Genomic DNA, 14,867 nt, shown 5'->3' with positions numbered 1-14,867 from the left:
TCATTGAGTGTAGAATCGCATTTTACCAACCTGAAGAGAAACTGTCAGTATTACCTCTGCTTACTAAAACATATCAGGCCTTATCTGAATGAAAAAGAAAACTGTAAAACCATTGCAAGTGACACACTATTATCTAGGTTAGATTATGTAAATGCCCTTCTGAAAGGAGCAAGCAAGGGGTGTATCACGCGATGTCAAACAATCCAGAACAACGCTGCTAGAATAGTCAAGAAGAAAACAAGAAGGGAACACATAACAGCAGACAGTTCCTTCATTTGCTAGAAATTGAGAACAGAATCACCTTCAATGCAATGCACTGTATGGTACAGAGCGGCCTATTTTGGCGGGCACCTGCTTATTTGAAAGAACAGATTACACACTATACTTTGGGTCATTCTTTAAGATCTGAAGCACTGGGACAGATAGTCTGTCCTCCCTCTAATTGATCAAATGGCCTAGGCTGATCTTTCCCAGTGAAAGCGGAACAGACATGGAATGGAATTCCGACACATTTGAGACAAGAGAACAACTACGTAGCTTTCAGGAAAGCACTGAAAACAAATATTTTCAAATAAGTGAGTTGACATGTAGGAACTGAGGTAGCAAACAATTGTCCTGTTCAATTATATATGTCCGTGTCTCAGTGTTAGTCCATGATGCCTTCAGGTTTCGGTGCGATACAAATAAACAAATAAATAAATCAATAATGGCAGCACATAGGCATATGATGTAAAAAACGTTAACATGATAGAAGTGTGATACTTGTACTCAACCTATGATGTGAATACCCAGGTTTGTGATGGCAATACCTGCATATTATGTGAATACTTGGTGGCTGACAAAGGACACTAGCAACTGGACAAGCACACGTGCCATATGTACTGAATTGCAGGTACTGGATCAAGGTGTTATGCAATGCGTATGAATGCAATCCATGTCCTATATGTCACACATGGAACACTGAGTGGTGCCATGACTTGTACCCTTGCTGCAAGAACATAACTTATAGTTGTGGAACAGTCAGAATGGCCTATAATCAAGCTTCGAGGGTACTGTAGGCTTTGGACATGGCCTCATGTCATTCCCATCTCAAGTAATGCTAGGGCATGGCAAAGTCTATTCCCTTTTCCTTTTGAGAATGGGTACTGTGTGTAGGCTAGCTGCAAATCAGGCCACACGCACAGTATCAATAGGACATGGCTGCATGCCACATTCTGTGGTTACCATTGGATTTTGAACTGCTCTTGGACCATTCATCAGGCCATGCGATGTGCACAGTATCCATAGGAAATGGTCACTAGCTATGTCCTGTAAGTACATTGCTGAGCATACTGCCCACAGGGCACGGATCACTTACCATGATAAGTACCCACAGCATAAGTACATGTGGTATTGTGGGCATGGGTACAGTACTAAAGTTATGCTCTCAGGCTATGCCCTATGCTTTGCACTATGCATGCCTCATGTACTGGTGATATTTTGTCAGCAAGAGGTTATCCTGTTACACTCAACCCAAATGCCCACATTACATTTCATTTCATCATTTGTTTAGCCCCTTTCACCATGGAAATGGTTCCAACGCAGTGTAGGTTGAAAGCTCTCTGAGGGACCAAAGTCCGAAGTATGGGAAATTTAGGAGCTGCTAGTATGCATCTGTGAATAATGGCTATTAAAGGTTATGAGGGCTTGGCTGAGTCATTGCTAGCCCCCCATATCTAATTGGCATGTGTATGGGTGGAGAGAGGTACACTAGGGAATTAAACTGGAGGGCTGTGTGCAAGACAATAGTCAATTATGTGAGTAGCTACAGTTCGAAGGTTTGTAGTGAAAGGTAGCTACATTCTTATGACATACGTGTTGTGCAAAGTGTCATTCGAGATGTATGTGCAAGCAGATGTGTGCAGCAGTGTGGCCGCGCCTTTGGCTAATTACAAAAGTGTGGAGTGCGAGAGGAAAAACACATTGGTTATAATCAAGAGAAAGCCTAAAATTGGTACATTTGGGAAACATTCTAAAACATCTGGGTTGATAGATTATGGTGGGTGCATGCTGCATGCATCCAGCTATCAATAAGTTGCTGCGTTCAAGACCCCACTTTATCGTAAAGGCAGCATTATGCCAACAACAGCATTCCATGTAGTGAAACACAGTCTACAATCACCTAGAATTCATAACTTGGTCTACCTCATGGAATTGACTAAGTGTAGCACCCTGGTCAACTACACAACCCTTCCAGGTGCTATACAAAGGCTAAGGCTACAAGCTGTGCAATTCCATGGCTACCCTCACAAAATCCTCTGAGACTAACATCCAGGTTCCTTCCTGAATTATTCCAAGTACATCACGTTGGCCAAACCCACAAGCCTTCTAAGTGTAATATGTTGGCTACCCTAATGGATATTCACAGAGCATAACATTGCCTACACTATACATCATCTAAGACCAGAAGCAATTGCCACATTTCTAATGATGTAGTCCAACAATGTGGAAACCCTCATAAATACCTCATGTGCAATACATTGTCAATCCCCCAAATCCATCTAAGTGTAATGCATTGCCTACTCCTACAATCCATCTAAGTGCAATACATTGCCCACCCCCAAAATAAATCTAAGTGCTATACATTGTCTACCCCTACAATCCGTCCAAGTGCTATATATTGCCCACCCCCAAAATCAATCCAAGTGCAATACATTGCCCACTCTCCAAATCCATATAATTGCTACAAATTGCCAACCCCCACAATCCATCTAAGTGCAATAAATTGCCTTCCCGTGATAGTCACCGGGGTGCAATACATTGTCTGCACTCAAAATTTGTGTGAGACAGGGACCACCTTAACGACTCCTTCAAGTGCAATAACCTGGCTGCTCTCACAATGGTTCTAAGATTTGCAACAAGGCTAACTTTGCTATACTTCCAAGTCTCATGCACTTCCTACCCTCTGGCTCTGATCAACCCAAAGGCTATCAGGTGAATGTGAGTGTACAGTGTAGGCCAACATTGTGCTAGGAGCGAATGGTGGTAGTGTAAATTTAGCAGGATTTTACAAGAGCACAGTAATGGCTGTGCACCCTACCTCTACCACCGTACCTGAGTTGTTTCTACAGGATGTTCTGTCTGGCGTCTATTGGTGAACTTATACAAACATCAGGCAAGTATTACTAAACTAATATCCAATACAAGTATACAACCACAATTGCAAGTTCTGCATAGAACTCCTGCTCTTTAACTTTCAGACAGCATAATTATCATAATTGTAGGCAATACTTTCAATAACTGGATGTGGTAAAACAAGGAAAGATAGAAAAACTAATTAAATAACAGATTCAAAACCAATAAACACGCATGTAATGACATATACAAATATGATAAAACACTATGAGCAATCCTAGAATTAGATCCTGACCCTTGGTAAATCCAGCTCTGAGATGATGGGGCACTGTGCCCAAGAGTAACTAGTTCCACATTTTATACTGTTCAGGTAGGTTTACTATGGGATTGTGCAATGCCAGAGGTGTAGTTAAGTCTTCCAGAAATCAGGTACATTTCACATATGTGTCTCCCAGTCCCAGCATGCTAGGGAAGACCTGGGGGACGTTCTTGGCCAGAACACTACCGATCTGTCAGACAAGGGAGCAATAGGGCCAGCACTGTATGCCCATGGGCTGGAATCAATATCCTCAACTGCAATGGTTGTCCACAAGTCTTCAGCAGGCTGCACTTCTTTGTATTGACCTTGGCGCAATCGATGATCTGATGAATGGCTGCAGCAGTTCTTTTCATCTGCACCATTCAAACTGGCAGTGGCTGTCAAAATGACAGAAAGCCACTGGCCAAAACTCTGCCTATCAACAGACAACCCATGGCTAAGACAGACAAACATTGGCTTGGATGGGGAATGGGACCAGACAGTCCCAGCACCCACATAGACAGCCAATTTGCCTGGGAAAAGGCTTTCTATATATGGCGATTGCAGACCCAAGAGGGCAGGAAGGATGGCTAAAGTACAAACTGGCAAAAGAACAGGTGAAAATCTCATGGCACAGCCAGTTTATAATATGTGGCACTCTTTATGGCATGATGCAGTAAAATGCATGAGTCAATGGTCAAAAACAAGGTAGAAAAATATCTGTTGCCACCAGCCTACCCTGTACAAAATGTAATTGTAATTGTAAAATTAAAAAATGAAAAGTTATAAGGATACAAAGTATTCTAATCACACGTTAAGGTGCTCAGTACCCCCATAAGAGTGGGTAAAAGGCATGGGAAGTAAAGCAGAGAGAAAATAGGCAAGTCAGCAAGCAAACAATAACACAAATAGTGGGTGTCCCATAGAAGTTCATGAGAGCAAAGCAGCAAAAAGAACATCTTTCCCAACACCCTAATTGGGCATGGACGTGTCTTTCAAAACGTAGGGGCTAGGCACATTCTTGTAAAACTACTCATGCACAGCATTCAAAACATTCAGCAAAAAGAAATACAATACAATCTATCATGTAGCTCGATTTAAGTAGACCAGTAGTAGGGGCCTGGAGGAGTAGGGAGTGTTACTTACAAACTTTGCTATGCAGGACCCAGAGTTTGAGGTTTCGGTCATGACTTCCAGAGAAAAAAGGGTGTGTTGTCTAGGAGGAACTTGGAAGACATGACTTTCCCACTGGGGCCAGTCAGTGTGTGCTGCAGACGAAGGCCATCTTGCCTCAGCAACTGATAATGGTGCTTTATTCACCGGTTACTCAGTTCAAATCTTGAGTCACACTGCCTCACTCAGTGGTACCCTCCCTCACAGAATTCACAAACTTCCACATGCAATGGTCAGTGTGTCATATTCATTGGTTGGTCCGTACCACTCATTAGTCATCCTGGCTTAGACAATTTAGTTCCCTCATTTACTACAGTGGGAAAATGCCCTGTCTGTGCTTTGGGTTGTTGGTGTGGTGGCTACAGGGTGCAGGTAAAAAAAAGAAAAATACAAAACACCTAAATGCGAGTACCAAAGAAAAATGTGACTGGACACTCCTGTCCGAACAATGGAAATGTGTTCTTCGCATACACCCTACCTCCGATTGTCACAACGTCCATTCAGACTCAGCTCTTTGAAAAAATAAAGCATTTAATATGAGCCATACACAATATAAAAACAACACAAATGTTGGTTTCTAAGACGGAATCTCTGCTAATACAACATCTGACAACTACATACACACATAATATACTATGTGTGGGTTAGCATGTGAGACTGATTCACAACTCCAAATTTAACATAACTTGGTCTCTCTACTATCTACACATTGTATACACGGGTGGTCTTCCGCCATACATAAAATATTTGTTTTCTGAAACAGTTGTTGGCAAATTTACTTCATTTGTTAAACTCAATTTACAGTTGTAGCAGTGTGTTTGCATCCAAACACTTATTTAATGTATAATGCTCATGTATCAATGTGGTCTACTGTCAAACTGAAAACCAGGGCAACAGAAGGTGATGGGTGCCAAGAAATGGGCTTGGTCTGATGGAAAATTAAAGGGCATGATTTGAAAGGAATTATTGACTGAGCAATGTGGTCAAGGAAAGAAGGTGCTTGCAAGGTAAGGGGAGAGGAGTGAATAAATAGTTAAAGGATGGAGCAAAATGGGAATGGAGATCTGAAAGTTAATTGTAAGAAACAGGGGGGCAATGAGAATGTGGTGCAAGAGAAGGGCTCCAGAGGATAATGGGAAAGGTAACGTGGGTAAAGATGAGATGAAGGCAAACATCTGAAATAGTAGGTCAGCAGGTTGCATGTTGCTGAGATATTGTTACGCTCACCTGGTATCCACAGGGATGCCACCCAGCCGGGTTACTCGCTGGTATGCTTCTCAGCTTTGCCCTGATGTGGTCTGGAGGACTGTGTTCAAGACTGACCGACTGGGGTAAGTATCCTCCCTCCACCTCGTATGATTTCAGTCGCTCTGGCGGCCTCTCCTCACCTTGTGGTAGAACTAGGCGTGCTCTCCGTCCTGCCTACTTTGCAGGTGTGCGTTGTCTTTCATGGGCGAGTGCGGTCCAGTTACTTCACTGACGCCGGCCCGTTTGATATTGCTCAGGTAGGTCTTATTGCTGTTCTTTAGTTTTTTTGCTATCCTGCATGCCTTTCTTTCTTTAAAATGTCTATTTTTTCTCCCTTAGGTATGCAGAGCTTCAGCATGGCGGACTGGCTTGGTTGAGCCCCGCTGGTAAATGATGGCGCATTAAGAGCGCTATGATGCAGTAAGTAAGCGTTATGCACAGCGCTGCAAAGTCTTGCCTTTGCTAACCTGTGTTTTCCTTCCTTGTAGGTAGCGGTGTTCTTCAGCGCAAGTGGAATGTCCGGAATGGTGCCAGCCGAGAGGCGACCAGCCAGGTAAGCCTTTTGAGCAGTTTGTAATTTGTAAATGTCTCTACTGCTGTCTTTAATGTGGCCTCTATCTTCCTCTTTCAGGTCGTTCTGTCTGGGAGGCGTGCAGATTCGAGGAAGCTGTTCTCAGTAGCTGTGAGTGTTTAAAGATGAAGACGGCAGGTAAGATGCTGCTGCTAATGATGTTCCTTTTGTCTCCTTGCAGGTTCTGCTTCTCTGAGGTTCGAGGGAATAGCTAGACACGGTGAGCGTCACGTTGCAAGCTGCAAAGTAACGCGAAGCGTGTTGTCTTGCTCGGGTGTGGTTTAAATAGCCCCAACAAAATAGTCCAGGTGAAGTAGTCCCTAGGCTACCACACCCAAAACACTAGACCGCATAGCTTGGTTCTTAGGAACCGAGCTATGTGGATGCCTCCATGTTGGCTGACAATACAATAAAGTAGTTCCCAAACACATTGTTTTTCATGGTGTATGAGCCTGGCGCCATAGGCGCCAGTACTGTCCCCATGAGGGTTTTTGAAGAGGATGCCAGGCTCTAGGGGCCTGAGTCCTGACTCCACCTGGCCAATGGGTTTGCCAGAGGGGGATTTGGGCGAGGGTCGTGAAAGATTTATGTTTAACCTGCATGCCACTGCACCTGACTGTAAGAGTGACTTGACCCCCTTTATTTTTTCTAAGTCATGTATACTTGCTTTTTGAACATATGGTTCAGTTACTACTTCTCCTATACTTTTTCCAGGTTGCTTTATTATGTGACTTTAAAAGTACACACAATTGTACAGACGGAGATTATGATTACAGTTTATTTTCATTATAATTATAATATTGGTCAGTTTCGCAGATGTAATTGCCTCAGGATACAGACCATTAATAGACTTCCCCCTTGTAGATACATTGATGCTTTGAAACCCAGATTTATTGAACAGTGAACTAGTTTAGCCTTTGGCTAACAAATTTGCAGAAAGCATGTTTTTCTTTCTAATATTGGAGATAGAATAGAAGAAAATACAGTCACCCCTGCTTTCTGAGTTGAAAACTGTGGAACCAGGAAGAGAGGGCTCAAATCCCCACCTTCCACATCTCATTCATCATGTGATCCTGAGAAAATCATGTTTCGTCATTGAGCCTTATTTCCTTTGCTATCTGTAGAGAAAGCCTCACTCAAGGGTTTATGCTCTATAGTCTTACTCTGTAAATAATCTTAGCAATTTATGTTAAGTATGCTGGTGAGGAGGCAGGATGACAAGTGAGGGTCTTAAATTGTTGGTGGAGGGTACACAGGGCGTGTTGTATGGGTTATGTGTTATGGGTTGGGGAGGCAGGAAGCCAGTTATCGTTCTTTTGCAGTGCCAACTCATGTTTGACTGTCCCTGGTCCAGCAATGGCTCTGCTCTACCAATTAATTCTCTAGTTCTGACCAATCTTTACTTTGTTGTAAAACTAAAGATGAGATAGGATCTAGGAGATGTAGCCAGCAGTAAATTACACACTGTAACACATTGAAAACTAAGCTCAGATCACAGCTTTCCCTTTTCACCAATTATATTATCTTGGTTAAATAATTTTACTATGTTTGGTAAGTGGGAAAATCTCCAGGGGTCCAAGTCTTTAAGAAACAACAAACATAACTGAAAAGATATGCTGCATAAGAGGAAAGCAATGTCAATAATGACTATGAAATATACTTGAGAATGTGTAGGAGAGGGAGATGTTGGTATTGAGATTACTTGTTCTGGAAGTTGCAGCTGGTGCACTGTTAGCCGGAAAAGTAAACTTGGCCTGCAGGCCTTCACTCCCTTGTATAGTCCCGAGGAAGAGAACAGCCAGCAAGGTCAACTACAGAGAAGAAGCTTTGTCTTAGGGCTTAACTGATGAGAGATGGTAGGCTAATTAGCTAAGAAAGGCAGCTTTCTGGCGTTGTTCTCTTGCACCTGTGTTTCTATGCTCATGTGCTGCCAACAAGCAGAATGTCCAAGGTTGGAGGATAGGGCAACCCAAGCATGAGGGCCTGAGTAATGTTCGGCTATACATTGTTGCAGAAGCCTATCTACTGCTGTTGTTTTGCTATTATCAGTATTTTACAGAGTTAGAGGTTTGAATGTTTAACTTGTTTCTGAAAGTAAGGCAAAGGCTTTTGTCTCTCAAAATGTCTAATCTTCTTTGAACAAGTTTTAATCAATTTAAAACCAATGATCTACTTCAATGTTTAATTTTATGTCCGAGTAACTTTTTTGTGCAAACACGAATAAATAACGAAAAATAGAAAAATATCAAACACTGGTGCAGACCCTTCATTCTGGTTCCCGGGAACCTTACACTGTGTGTCATAACACTCGCACTCCCAACAGAGCCATGGTGACATTCCTGCTGGACACTCCCAATGACAATCAGGGCATGCCTATGGAGCTGCTGCTGTCATCCTATTTCACCATAAAATAACACAGCACCACCACCACCCTCCCTTCTTCACAATACCACTGTTATTGCTATGTGCATGCCACAGCCAGCAAACAATGAAGTGGCTCAGAGACATTTGCATCTGGCAAGGCGTCTCTGTCCAACAGAGAAAAGAGAGAGAGAGAGGGAGAGAGAGAGAGAGAGAGAGAGAGAGAGAAATAGAGCACAGAGGGAGAGCAAACATGAAAGAGCAAAGGAGAATGAGAGAGAGAGAGAAGCAGAGAGAGGGAGAGTGAAATAGAGGATGGAGAGAGAGAAAGAGAGGGAGTTCTAGATTGGCATGTGATATGCCGGGTATATAAGTATGTGTAAACTGGGTATTGTAAGAGTATCCACCATGCAATTATGACAATAGATCTGGGTGGTGGGTGCCCTTCCATATGATGCGCAGCGCCGCGCTTTATTCGGCTCTGCTTCGTCACTGTTCAAAGGCATTTTGTGTGCGTCCTTCCTCTTCATGTGCCGATGATTGACAGGCTTTGAGCAATGTGGCACATTAACGTATTTAAAAAAGAATCGCTAACTTGTCATACATTATGCATTTTCTGCTGCATTCGCGTGTTTTTAGTTCAATACATTCTTGGAAACCATTGTGCGGCGCAAACAGGTCTGGTTTGTGCTGTGCCTGCTTCTTTGATGTAAGGAATTGAATGAACCCTCTCGGCATGATATACGTTGTCTCCCCAGCCATATGAACAATATTAGATATTAATTGCACAAGACTGGCATTAAAGAGAAAATACAAGCACGGAGGATGCCAATATGCACAGGGCAGACTCCTAGATGCATAGATGTGATTAACTGTCCGAACTGTAGGTGTGTGGGCGCACTCACATGTGGGCAGAGCATGCCGAGGCACCGACGCTCGAGAAGAGGTTATCACAACACTCTCAGGGGGCATGGGTCAAAGAGTACTGTCATTTAGATGACGCTGTGGAGGCACTCCCCTTTGAAGAGAGGATGGCAAGTGTTGCCATCCAGCCAAGCAATAGAGAATATGACTAGCTGAGCAGGTGATGTGGTCCTCTAAGTCCTCTAAGTCCTCCAAGTCAAGGAAGGAAACCCCTGAACTATGGATGGTGTAACGGGGAGTACTATCAATTAGGCGCGGGATGCCGTAGCCCTGGCATCTGGGCAGGGCGGCGTGTGGGTTCACTCTTATATGGACATTCCTTGCAAGCAAGGGCGAGGATTACCAGATATATGGGCACAGCATAAGGACCACTCAGAGCTAGGCCACCCACGCAGATGGATGTGTTTGGGGACACACCCTTGTGGGAATGAGGCATGGGTATTTACACAGGCATAGGTATTGAAAGTTGAGGAATTCTCTCTTTGGGACGAGTGTGGAGTCTCTCACACATGGGTCAGTTGTGTGTGGGCATAGCATGCGGTTTCACTCAGACCCGGATACAAGAGATGGGACGCCCTTGCAGCTGTACCGGTGATGTTGGTGTACTCGCACTTTGGCATACAGCCATGGGATCACCCACAACTAGGCATAAGATTTAAGTGTACTCACAGGTTAGAGCAACCGTTCGAGTAATGATTAGAAACGGTAATACCACATTAGGTAAAGAATGCAGGATTGCACTGCTCATGCTGAAGTAATGTGAGAGACAGGAAGAACCAGCAAACTTAAACAAATAAGACATATTTCAAAGTATTGCATGATCATGCTAAAAATTGCAACATTCTTCTATTTTTGTTGACAATGTTCATCTCTTTGAGACAGCATCAGAGGGTTTTGGTGTTCCACCACGATCCACTCTCTATGTAAGACAATAATATTCACTAGCAACAACAACATGAGTAATGAAACGGCCATACGTCTGTGTGCACCCATCTTACAGGAGGGCCCATGTAGCTTGGCTATCCTGTGATATTGTTTTCAGTGCCCAGTGTCGGCTGTCTGCTATGTCCCCCAGATGAGTAATATGCAATCTTAAAATAATGACCTTTTGATAATTGAGTATAACAAGTCAGCAACCAGGATAGTCCCAGGGTGGAGTTGAATATACTGCCAATGGTCCCGAGTCACGCTTCAAACCCTCTGCTTCTACTGAACACGTTGTAGGCTGGTATTTATGACCATGTCATTTTGAGTAAAAGAATCGTCTTACCTGTCCCACTATGCAAATGCATAGCGTGGCTAGTAGCTATTGGCTGCCGGTCTTTGCCCCGTATTTGATGACTCGTGAGAACTCCCCGCAGCCGGGTCCACCTGCGACAAAAAATAGGCAGCAAAATTAAAGTGGCCCACACTCACAAATACAATCTATGGGCCTCATTACAAGTCCGGCGGTAACCCTGCCGGTGCTGCCAGCGGGTTGCTGACTGACTTGCAATGTTTATGGCGCCTGGCTTGCCAGAATCACTGGGGGATTACAACCCCGGCGATCCAGGAAGTCAGGCGCCAGTAAATTGTTTTCCCCATTTCCATTTCAGTCTCCATTGGAATGGGGATGACGAAAGCACCGGCACCATTAATAACGGACGGTGCCGGTGCTTCTGTGAAAGTCTGCGGGCGGGTGCCGTTCCGGCTGCCAGGTCTGACCCTGGCGGGCTGGACATCACCGGCCTGCAGACCCGTAGTGTGCCGGTCCGGTAACAACAGTGCGGTAGGCTTACCAGCACCATTGTTACCGGACTGGCACACTTGTAATGAGGCCCTATGTTTTGTTTATGACAACCTGAGTTGTATCTGTGATGACATTATTTTGCAACCATTTTGGGCAAATCGTGCATTGTAAAGTGCATTGGTCTTGAATTATTTGCTTTTTTCCTACCTTTAAAAGTTGCCCACATTGGCCTAGAAAACTGATCCTCACTTTGCCCTAGTGCCCAATGGATCAGTCCAAGCCTACTCTGCTGAGCCTGAGAGTAAGGAAGCACATCACCGGCAAGGCGTGCTTCAGACCTTTGTAGACTATCTAGCCCCATTAGATGGTATGGACTCCCCAGCGATAGTGAATTCTGGTCCAGATAATGAGATATACTCTGGCCTTTCAGAGGCACTGTATTCCACCAGAGGCTAGTACATCAGTGGAAGAGAATACTGTGAAGAGCTTCATCAATGAGCCCAGCCTTCTAGACACGGGTCCTTTACTTTGCCTACCGCATTCCCAAATCAAAACCGTTTGGTTATACTAAAAAAAAGCATTGTCTAGGTTCTGAGAATGATGTTTACACAGAATTAATTTCCTGAGACAATGTTTGCAATTGAGAATCAAAGATCCAGGCAACACTATCTAGGTGCCCACACTACAGAGGCAGAGGGGCTTCTCGGTAAGTCTTGAACTGTGCCCCCATTTTCGGCCATCATTTACATTGGTTTAGGGTTCTGATGATTTTAACCACTTTCACAATTCAACATTACAGGTTTCTCAACTCCTCTTCTCTATGAAGATGGGGAGAACATTCAGTGCATGTTTAGACCATCTTGTATGTTGCTAAGGGGTTTGTTTATTTGGTCTCACAATGAGTTTGGTTGCCCTATTGTCTCCACACTAATAGTTGAGTGAATTCCAAATGCATGCTTAAAATATGAGACCTGGTACAGACGCTGAAATCACAATGAATAATAGCATGACCAGGAAACTGAGCTGGCGTCGCCTATTGGCACCTTGATTTCAGGAAATAAAGTAGTACCCCTATGCATGAATGTTATACTTAATACCAGAATGAAACATTTGACTCATATGTTAATAAGTTATCTTCTTCTATTGCAATGTGTTGAAATTATGTTTGGGCCATTGAATAGACATAAACCATGGCACTGCACCCAGTGATCATTCCAAAGAAAGGCTAGGAATCCAGAGCAAACGATCCACCCATGCATAGGATCCCCTGCCAGGAGAATCCATGCATCCCACCCCCAGCTAGTGATCTTGTGTTGTCTACGATGCAATGCTCCACCTCATATTCATTTTGTCAATCTCATTAAAATCCAAAATGACAGCATTTTCCAGCTGGCTTCGCAACCCTGTGCTGCTCTGCAGAGCAGCTCTTTGATCCAGAGATACATATTTTAAGAAGAAGCAATCTGCTTTGTTTTAGCCCAATTTACTCTTCAGTATGTCAAGAAGTGTACTTTAATGCAGCAGAGAAAACCAAGCCGGGCAATTTTCTAAAGTGTTCTTTTTTTTTCAAAAGCGGCTAACACAAATGGTGTCTCCAGGTGATCCGCGTGAACGGAAATTGCAAAAGAAGCAGAAGGGTGCCTGGGAAAAATGATGCAGCCTCACGCCATCAGGCAGGAAAAATACCTTCAGCAAATGCACCTGTTACAGGAAGCAGAGGCGGGTTCAGTGGGTTTGAAGATGTTTACCCAAGATCCTCAGCTATTTAGGTCTCATTGATCGCACAGCCTCGCCTTCACAATTCTGTGAACCAGACACATATGCAAGCGTGAGAATATGGCACGTTACATTTTTGATGCCATTGTGTTTTTTTTTTATAAACAGTGATACCAGAGAAAAAGAATGATAATGTAAACTTATTAACAGTTACTTAAATTACTTTAAAAATTCCTTGTTGTTAACTAATTCTGGTGTCAACACAAGACTCCAACCTATGGAAGGATCTTTGAAGAAGGAATTGATATGAACAGTGACCTCCATTTAACCTGTCTTCCAATAAGGTGAACCTCTGCCTTGTTTAACCTAGGCAACAAGGTGCATTGAATGATACAGTTACCACTGTAGTACAGGGAAATGTGGAAAAGGAAAAGGGGGTCACTGCCACATGCAATTAGAAATGGGCATATACAGAGATCGCCATTTACAGAAAGTGCAGGTCTATCAAGGTGCTTGCATGCAATATGAAGAATGGCCTCTAAATCTCTCTGCAATCAGGAGTATGGCTTTGGTGCTTATTTACACTTAAGTAGTGGACCTCCATATGCACCTGCAATAACAACATTGATAGAAAAGTTTTCTCTTTTTAGCAACGTTCCCTCCATTTCCATGGACCTCCAAACGTTGTGAGTTTGTGTTTGTACTCTGACCTGACCTTTTTCAGTGAAGTGAAGCCTTCAGCTTCACTCCACAACACTTTTGCTCATAGTTATGGAGAAACTGACTGGTCCTATTGGTTGACAGTACTGGGAAACTATGAGCCTAATTATAAGTTTGGCAGTAGCCTTGCCGGTAAAACCGGAAGGCTGCCGCCAAACTTCCAAAAATCCTGCACCCGTGAATGGGCAATTATCGGGGTATTCCAGCCCCGCTGGCCCCGGTATTGGCCAATTCGCAGGCACTGGAAAAAAGATGCTCCCCATTCCCATTCGCACTCATGGGGCAGAATGTGAATGTGGAGGTCGGATGCACCGGCACCGTTACTAACAGTGCCGGCGCATCTGACATTCTGTCCTCGCGGGTGCCGCTCTGATCACCAGGTCCGACCTGGCGGGCATGAAGGCACCCGCAAGCACAACTCGTAGTTTGCCAAGCTTACCAGTACCATAGTTCCCAGACCGGCAAACTTATAAAGAGGCCCAATTTCTCTCTTTTCTTTATAAATGTTATCTATTTTTAGGATAACTTTTTAGCATTGCACAATACATCTTACAATGCAGTGCAATGGGGTTTCTTTTGCATGACCCTAGACTACACTCAAAGGGAATTTTTGGTTACTTAAGATGTGCCTAAAGACAAGCTGGTGGCAGCAGTTGCATTTTTACTTTTTTTTTTTCAATACATTTTATTTGCCGTACTGTGTTTTACCATGTTTTGCTACTAGCTGTAGCTAGTGTACCAACATGGAAATGTAACAAAGTTTTTTGATTCTTCTTTTGGCCATCTTGTTGTGAGGCCTTCTTCCTACCCTGCCAGGTCAGGAAAATCCTTTTATGGTCACACAATTCCCAGGACAGCCTTGGTTTTCATGGGTGTGAAGATGGCCTGGGAAGTCCCAAATTACACAGGGGTTCTGGAGCCAGATCAACCCAGACTAAATAGCAGTAAAAGACAAATTGCAAGGCAAACCCCAGCTTTATTATCATGAAAATAAAGCAGGGACAGCATACAAT

At 43.7% G+C, this 14,867-nt stretch overlaps 1 protein-coding gene across 16 annotated transcripts in view; it reads right to left on the bottom strand.

Moving 5' to 3' along the window:
• The window catches only part of LRFN1 (leucine rich repeat and fibronectin type III domain containing 1), a 1,263,189-nt gene that overhangs the window by 476,263 nt on the left and 772,059 nt on the right, over positions 1 to 14,867 (bottom strand). For 13 of the 16 annotated variants that reach the window (XM_069644265.1, XM_069644262.1, XM_069644261.1 and 10 more), the window contains one exon: positions 10,960 to 11,060. The exons of the other annotated variants lie outside the window; for them this stretch is intronic. The gene's annotated coding sequence lies outside the window, so the exon portion shown is untranslated. The remainder of the gene's footprint in view (positions 1 to 10,959; positions 11,061 to 14,867) is intronic. 16 annotated transcript variants of the gene reach the window in all.

This window comes from Ambystoma mexicanum, chromosome 2p (assembly GCF_040938575.1).
Source record: "Ambystoma mexicanum isolate Mex_15411 chromosome 2p, UKY_AmexF1_1, whole genome shotgun sequence".
Classification (NCBI taxonomy): domain Eukaryota; kingdom Metazoa; phylum Chordata; class Amphibia; order Caudata; family Ambystomatidae; genus Ambystoma; species Ambystoma mexicanum.
Note: the sequence above shows the minus strand (reverse complement) of the source record. Positions and strands in the feature narration are given on the sequence as shown.